We start from the raw sequence: 8,302 nt of genomic DNA, 5'->3' as shown, positions 1-8,302 counted from the left end.
AAACAAACAAACAAACAAACAAACAAACAAACAAACAAACAAACAAACAAACAAACAAACAAACAAACAAACAAACAAACAAACAAACAAACAAAACCTTTCAGGGCACATTTTAAAAAGATATTAACATCTGTATATCAAACACTGAGGTTTGTTTTCTTCTTCTCTTCAGATCGCATATGTTTAACTCAAGGCCTGTGGGCCAAATATGGTCCACCAATTTATTTTGTGGCCCACAAGAGCTTCAAAAATGTATGCTCCTTTAAAGCCAGCACTGATCATAAACTAAATCTCCCACAATGCATGTTGATTATTTCACCTGCAAAATGACGGCATCCCACCACTAGGCGGAGGTGCAAAGGTTTTTAAGGTAGCTGAGAACATACGCTGTGCAAAATCTCCATTTTGCTGTATTTTCACCGACTATATTTGCTGCATCCCAGTTGTACTGGGATGTGGGAATTTCCCACTTCAAAGATGTAAATTTAAACCGGAACATCCCTCCAGTGGGAATTATCTGTCAGGAAGTGGGAGATTTTAGAAATCAAGATGGCTACTCGCCACAACTCACCAGTGAGTAAAACTCTCTTACTTTTACTTTTAATTGTATTTCTGAATTATTTATTTCTCATTTAGTCAGTCATACATGTCGTACTTTTCAGTGTTTATAGGAAGACGTGTTAAAATGCTGCTCATGTGGCCCTTGATGAAAACAAGTTTGACGCCTCAGCTTTAGATCTATTGAGTATTCATCTTTGCAGGTCTCCCTTCTTTTGTCTTTGTGTAGAAATGAACAATATTGTAGCCATACTTTCCTCTGCCTCTGGTGGCTTAAAGTACAGCAAGCATTCACCAACTCCAAGACAGGTTTAATCAACCCTATAGTTTGGAATACCACCCCAGACTGCAATTGTACAAAAAATATGAAGAACACTTGAATTTTATTGCCTGCATTCCCACCTGACACTAGTCTGAGGTGTACTTGTGAAAATAAAACCAGAGATAGCTGAAGTGACTTGACAAAACAAGATCCACTTTAACCAATGCTGAAACTTCTCAAATGTTTTTTCTATGTTGTGAGACAACTGGTATGTGACAAGACAAACTGTTTTCATTAGTTCTGGTTTTAGACCAGGCAACCTCTCTGACCCAACTACCCTGACTTTTATTAAGGTCACAATATTTAGGACATGTTCTGGGTTGAATGACATTTACAAGACTCACTAACTTTCCTCTCACAACTCCCCAAAAGACAAAATCTCTTATAATTGTTTGGGTTTCAGTCCTCACTTCACCTGCCTAACTGCAGAAAAAAAAAAGATATTAACTCAAATGCCTTCTCCTTATGACTGAGCGCACGGTTTAATGTTTATCTGCTTCGTGTCTTGGGGGTTGGGTCTCAGTCCTCCACAGTCACTATTGAATATTCCATTGGAGAAATCTTGAATATACACGCATGTTCACAACTGCTCACAGACAGGTGTTCTGATCCGGGGGTTCTGACTGGTCACTGAGTGTGTATATATGTCTGTGTGTATATACGGACAATATTTATGAATGTAGGCATGTATGTATGTATATCTTTATATATGTATGGGTATGTGTATATTTTTATATAAGCCCCCCATGTATTTATCCATTTATTTTTCAGGTGAGCGGACAGATGTTGGGTGTGTGGTCCTGTGTTTTGTTGGTGTATATTTAATATACTTCTAATCGCTATTTCAATCTTTCTACCTTTCTAATTACTTCTCTCTGTTTTTCTCTCTGTCTCTATTTTCTCTTCACTTAAAAAAAGTCAGTGATGATGAATAAATAAATAAATTAATAAACTAATATTTAGTTTAGTTTTCTACTGAAGTGACAAAAAATGTTTGTTTGTCTATAAATCCATTMATCATTTGCCTAAGAAGACCCAGGCATTTTTTCCACCATTACCTCTTTCATGTAGATTCCAAGGTATTCCCAGGCCAGCTTTCCAGTCTTACCAGTGTGTCCTTGGTCTTCTTCGGGGTCTTTTTCCAGTTGGAGATACCCCGAACACATTCCCAGGAAGGCATCCAGGTGGTGGCCTTAGTGAGGGTGTATTCATTTGATTGTGTGACTTCTTTTTGATTTCACATTTAGGCTCAATGTCATATTGTTCTCCTGCCTGGAGCTTGGAGGCTCTGAATGGGTGGGTGTGTGGTGGGGGCTTGTGTTTGCATATTACACTCTGTACTTTCACTCTTGTAAAGCCCCACAGGGATTTTCTTTGACGGCGTCAGGCCTTTGAACTTCCTGTGACATCGAGCATCAGGTCACTTGTGTACAACCTCCACACAAAGAGAAGTCATCCTAATTGGCCCGTGTGCACCTGAGAGACAGTTGGGACATCAAAGTGCTCTGCAGCCCTGTCGATAACAGCTTTGATGGGGTGACTTTGAGACTGCAGATTTGTGGGTTTCTACGCTAAAGAAGTGGTGCGTGTTAGCTGTTCGCTGCCTCTGACAGTTTGTGTGATCTTTGGAAGGAAATGGTTATGTATGCTGCTGTGAGCCTTTAATTAGCTTCACTCAAAGTAAAAACACGCTGCACACTAACATACAGATACGGAACTTTTCCTTAAAATGTGAAAATTAACTGGAAGACTTTCAGCTTATAAATCTGTAATACAAAATAGTAAAATGGATCTTTGTTGTTTTTTAAAGTGCTGTCATGGATTTTCAAAAAACTGGCATAAATAATTTTGAAAATCAAGCAATAAACAAGATTATTGTCTTCTGTAGCATTTTATTTGCATTTGGGCTCTTGATTTGTTCATCTCAGACTCAAGAGCCATAGCTTCCATAAGGAGCCTGTGAACCGGGTGTGCACAAACCCCAGAACCAATCAGCTAAAGAGAGGGCTTCATGAACCATGCTTGCTCCATAGTTTCACAGTGAAAATATTGTGTTAATAATGTCTATAATCATATTATTATTGTAATATCATTAAGTCTGGTGCAATGTCTATCTCAGTCCCACTTCTGAGTTAAAACAGCTGAGTCTTTATATTGCCTTTTAGTGTTATGAATATCAGCTGTGTCTTTGTCCAACCCCTCAATTTGCAAGAAAGTGGACAGGTGGCAACTTCTGGTAGGGCTGGAGGGTGCTGTCAGCCCCATATGGTCCTGCAGCTGACCAGACAGCCAGAAAACACATAAAGTGGGGGTGGGGGTCAGAAATGAGAAAGGAAATAGACGAGGGGGTAATGGACGTAGTCCGGACCAAAGCAGAGAGCCCCTGTGTCCAAGCCTGAGCCCGGAGCTCTATACCGCTGTTTCAGTTTCAACAAGAGGCTACGTCCCCTCTTAACTTCAACAGGCGTGACAAAGTGATTGGTTTCGCCACCAGCATAATGGCCAGCCATGAATGCTGAGTGTGACTGCGGGGGACTATTAGGGCCACAATAGTCGACAAGACACTAAGCACTCCCCAGAGGTCTGAGAGGGCCTTTCATGCCAGCCCTGGGGTTGGGTCGGCCAMTGGGAACTGGTGACCAGCTGGGTCTTTGGCCCTTGTATAGCCTAATGCCATCAGCATTCTTTGGTGTTTTTAAGCTGCAAGCCGTATGGCGGCACTGGAGTGTAAGGTCTATGATACACATGCAGCTTGTTTTTAATATAAACAGATAAGAAGAAAAGATCTGGTGCTACATGAAAGCACTTAATCACTCCTTATACTGTTTGTGCAAATATGGTTATTTTTTTACACCTGATTTTAGCAAAATAAACTTAATTTAAAACACTTTATGTTAGATTTTTTTCTTGCGCCAGTGTTTTTTTCCCCAACATTACAAATGTCTCTAATTAACATACAAGAAAAATGACTATTCAATGCAAATGCTGGAACACTTAATTCAAGCCATTTCACACAGATTTTGCCCAAATCTTCCTTCGTCTCAGGTCCTAAAAAGCTTGCGGAAAACTTGTTTTGTCGACAGCCTGTGTGAAAGGCAAGCGGAATAAAAGGCTTTTCTCTTTGTGTGCTGGGCGGTGGCAATTTCATCTAGCCTTTTCAGGGCTGAGAGATGGCAAAAGAAAGAGAAAAGTTTGACTAATTAATGCGCTAGCAGAAATGTAGCCACCATTTCAGACAGCCACGATGAAAAGCCCATTAAAGAACATTTTGTCAATTACTTCTGCTCACTTTTATACGCTGCGGCTCTTTTTAGAGGAACTCATTTGTGTCTTATTTATTTTCTTTGCTGGCATGTTTTCCTGGCACGGCGCACAATGACAAATTAAAGCCTTAGTTTCATGGCAATGACACGGAAGGTCCCAGGCTTTATTGCAGGCTTTGAAAAACCGTCAAGGAAGCCAACAGTTGATAGCTCTTCTTTGCTTCACTGCCTCTATTTTGTTTCAGTTCATTAAAGTGTCTAATAAATTGTGAGTCCAGTCAAGGTTTTTGCACAAGTTTGCGCCTAAGTTTGAACTTAATGAGCCGAAAGCAAAAAAGATGCAACTCAAGGTGTCTTCAATGCAATTCATGTTGGTCAGAAACAAAAAGATTTACAAAATGTAGAAAAATCAAATGCTTTTTAAGGCAAGGTTTGCTGAAGTACACAACAAGACAAACTGCAATTAAATAGTTTTACATAATGGTGCGCTACGTGTGAATGATTTTTTTTTTACTTTAGTAGGAAAACTACTTTGTTAGAAGTTGTCAAAATGTGTGAGGTCTGACTAAGCAACCCAGAGTTCCATCTTGTTCAGCGTTAATAATACATCTTCAGTTTCTGCGTGTGATACTGACAAGTATTATTTAACCCCATCATACTAAAAAAAAATTTCCAGTGCTTTTAAAGTGCAGTTTTCATTGTGTGAAATCCATCCACTTTGAAAACACTCCAATACTTAAAAAAAGCCTACAGATCTTGAATACACAAAGTCGCTTCACAGCGCATCACATTTTCTTAAACTTTTTGCACTAGCAATGATGTTTGATAAAAGAATAATCCCTGAAATCAGCTGGAGTGGAAACCGTGCCACATTTATCAGGGCAAAGCATCGGCAGGCAGAACCGTCTGACAGAGGTCAGCTGATGTTGAGGTACATCAGTTTTATGAACCCTCGCCTCTCCCACGAGCTCGCTGCCACTCATGTGTTAAATGGGTCTTGTAGACAGAAGAAAATGCCTTTGTGCTGAAATAAATGGTGAGGAGAGAATGGGGTTAGCATGAGTCCTCTGAGGTGCATCAGCCTACATTTGTTCACCCTCACGTCTCTCTACGTCCTCTTATGACACRCACTGCATTGTTGACCAGACAGCTTTTAAAAGGTGCTTTTTTATTTACAGTTGCTTGTAAAGGACAGTTTCCACAGCTGTCTTTTAAAATTACTTAATTTGTGACACTAATTATTGTTTTTTTTTTTTTTGGAAAAACTGCTCACAAAATACTCTTGAAATTAAACACTTTAGTAGACACATGGTAATTTACAAGTTTCTCTGCACCACATCTGCAAAAATGCCATAAATCTGCAGAAAAAAAGAGGGGAATGTTTTTATTTTCTTTCTGGTAAAGTCAGTCGTGGAGTAGATTGACCTGAGAGCAGGCTGTTGTGACAGATGTTCAGCTCAGTTAAGCGTGGGCTGTCATAACACACAAAGACACACATACAGTATGGATTATATGTGTTTCAAAACAGGAATTTGAGAGTGCAGACACATCGCACACAAAAGAACACAGGAAAAAAAGCCACACAGCATTCTGAACAAACCCCCTAATTTAGTCTTTCCCCAACTTCCCCCACTCACACATTGTGAAGAAATGACTTTGAACTTGGTGTCAGGCGCTGTGAATGCAGCTGGGAGCCACAGGGTCATGGAGCTCTTAGGGAGGTGAGATGAGGTCCAGTGTTTCCACTGTCCGCTGTCTTTCTAGGCTCTGATTTGCAGAGGGCCAACAAGAGTTTGGAGTGGGGGTGCAGTGTGTAGTGGGGGTGTCCATGTTAGATCAGACCTTGGCTACAAGGCTTTCTTTGTTATGGGTGGCACCTTGTATGAAATCCACAAACCCTAACAGCAATCAGGGGCAGCTTTGCAACATCACATCGAAACATTTGGCATCATTTGAACATGATAAAAAAGCTCTACCAAATTTAACCATCCTGCTGCCCTTGGGTCAAAATGACCCATGAGACTTAAAACTGAGGCCTCATGGGTCATTTTGACCCCAGGGCAGCAGAAGGGCTAATGTCATGTTATATGAACCAGATACCCTACTTTTATGGGCTGTCTGGTCTGTGTTTAATCAGAGTAAGAACCATGTCTGCAGTCTTGGCCCAAAGTAGAGCTTGTTCCCAGTGTGGGTTAGACTCCACCAGGACTGCTCCCTATCTTTAGATTACAAGTTGTGGAGAGGAGAGCGTCTGGTTTAGTAATCTTAGAGTTTCATCTTTGCTTTTTGCGGATGACGTGGTTCTGTTGACGTCCTCAAACCAAGACCGACTGTGTGCACTGGAGTGGTTTGAGTGTGAATCAGGATGAGAATCTGCTTTTGTAAGTTTGAGGCCACCGTTGGGCACAAGTGAGGAAATGACAGAGTGAGACGTGGACAGCAAACAGACATTTTTCTTTAGTAAGGAGGGCACTGTTTCGAAGGTAAGACATAAAGCAAAGCTCCTACTGGTTCAAGTTCCAAACCTTGCTTATATGGTTATAAAATATGAATCATAATTGAAAGAACAAGATTTTGCAGCTGAAATGAGCTTCCTTTGCCGGCTGGTCAGGCTCAGTGTAGAAATAAGGTAAGGAGCACCATCATCTAAGGGAAGCTTGGAGAAAAGCCAGAGTTCCTCTGCATCAAAAGTCAATTGAGGTAGTTTTGAATAAGATTTTCTGTAAATGGTTCCATTTGGAGGTTTTCATAGGAAATGCTGCAAGGAGACTTGGTGGAGTAACTTCCCTTTCTGGTCTGGGAACTCCCAAGACTCACTCAGGATGACCTAGAAAGTGTCGTTGGGGTCCTTTTCCTGGACCTTAAATAAGTGGTTGAAATTTAACCTATTCAGTCCCAAAATATTTTTTTGGGCTTTAAAATACRTGTTGTTTTGTCATTCAGGATGGACTGTTATGGAACTATAATTTTTTTTGTATGCCTGAAAAGATTTGTTTTTGAATAGAATTTTTTTAAATTACAGACACATTTCTTTTTCACTCAGTTCATATAAAACAATGAGAAATGATTATATTTGACTCCAATGGAAGCTTACTAAAAATCAAGTTTAAAAACTGTCTAAGAAAAAAATTTCAAAAGGGATTTTTTAATAGATCATAAGTAAACAAAAGTTAAAAGTGCAGTTTTGCCTCCCGTACTGGTAGTGTGGGGCTCTGGATAATGTTTTTTTTTTTTTGACATTTTAATCTTTGTACACTATCAGTTAAACTCAAATCTCACTGAGGCGATCTTTATTTGCAATTCACACGAGTCATGTAAAAACTGGTTTTAATAAGTGGCATAAAACAAATATGGTGCTACCTCACAAAACAAGCATAATCTGAAACTCTGGCCATTTTGGCACTTAATATACTTAATAAGGCTTTTGTTAACAGAACTACAACAAACATAAACACAATCAAATTGATGACTTAATTGGTTCTAAATGTGAGAAGTTTCATTCCAGGGTTGGTTAGCACGGCAGGAACTGCTGCCAAAAGTGTAATCACATTTAATAAATTACAGCAGACATGAGTGTTTCTGATGTATTAATAGGCCAACATCATTACGTTGTGATTTGCATCTGGAAAGGGTCCAACCATTGACACACTGCTGCTAAACTGAGCTGAAAAACCTCCTGTACATGAACCAGGCTCATCCCTTACAGAGTTGTACCAGGAGATGAAAAATGATCATAAGCCTCTCTTAAAGCTTTGAGACTCACATTTAAATCAAATCTAYGTTTTTCTCTTGTGCTTGTGCAAAATGTTTAGCATGCCGATTTTAAAGAGAGAGAGAGAAAAAATGAAAACACAAAGATGTTGAGGATTCACAGGGCAAAGCCAAAGGAGGCATCATTAAAGCTCCTGAACACACACACACACACCGACACACAGCTATGTCAACCTATACATCTTGAGACATTTAATTGACTTTTATTAATTTTTACAGCCTAACCCTGACACCCTACCCTAAAACTAACCTTACAGGTACATATCTGACCCCAAACCTAACCTAAACTCAATTCACACCTTGGTCCTAAACCAAACCCCAACCCACCAAAAGGCATTTAAACCAAGTGCGGACTCGACTTTTGTCCCCAAATGCACCAGTTGTCCCC

At 39.9% G+C, this 8,302-nt stretch overlaps 1 long non-coding RNA gene across 1 annotated transcript in view; it reads left to right on the top strand.

The window, feature by feature from the left end:
- Positions 1 to 361: 361 nt before the first annotated feature.
- The window catches only part of LOC106515791 (uncharacterized), a 13,856-nt gene continuing 5,915 nt past the window's right edge, over positions 362 to 8,302 (top strand). The window contains exon 1 of the long non-coding RNA XR_001310043.1: positions 362 to 573. This is a non-coding gene — a long non-coding RNA (uncharacterized LOC106515791). The remainder of the gene's footprint in view (positions 574 to 8,302) is intronic.

The sequence above is a fragment of the Austrofundulus limnaeus genome, unplaced genomic scaffold (genome assembly GCF_001266775.1).
Source record: "Austrofundulus limnaeus strain Quisiro unplaced genomic scaffold, Austrofundulus_limnaeus-1.0 Scaffold32, whole genome shotgun sequence".
NCBI lineage: Eukaryota > Metazoa > Chordata > Actinopteri > Cyprinodontiformes > Rivulidae > Austrofundulus > Austrofundulus limnaeus.
This window is presented reverse-complemented; position numbering and strand designations above follow the sequence as displayed.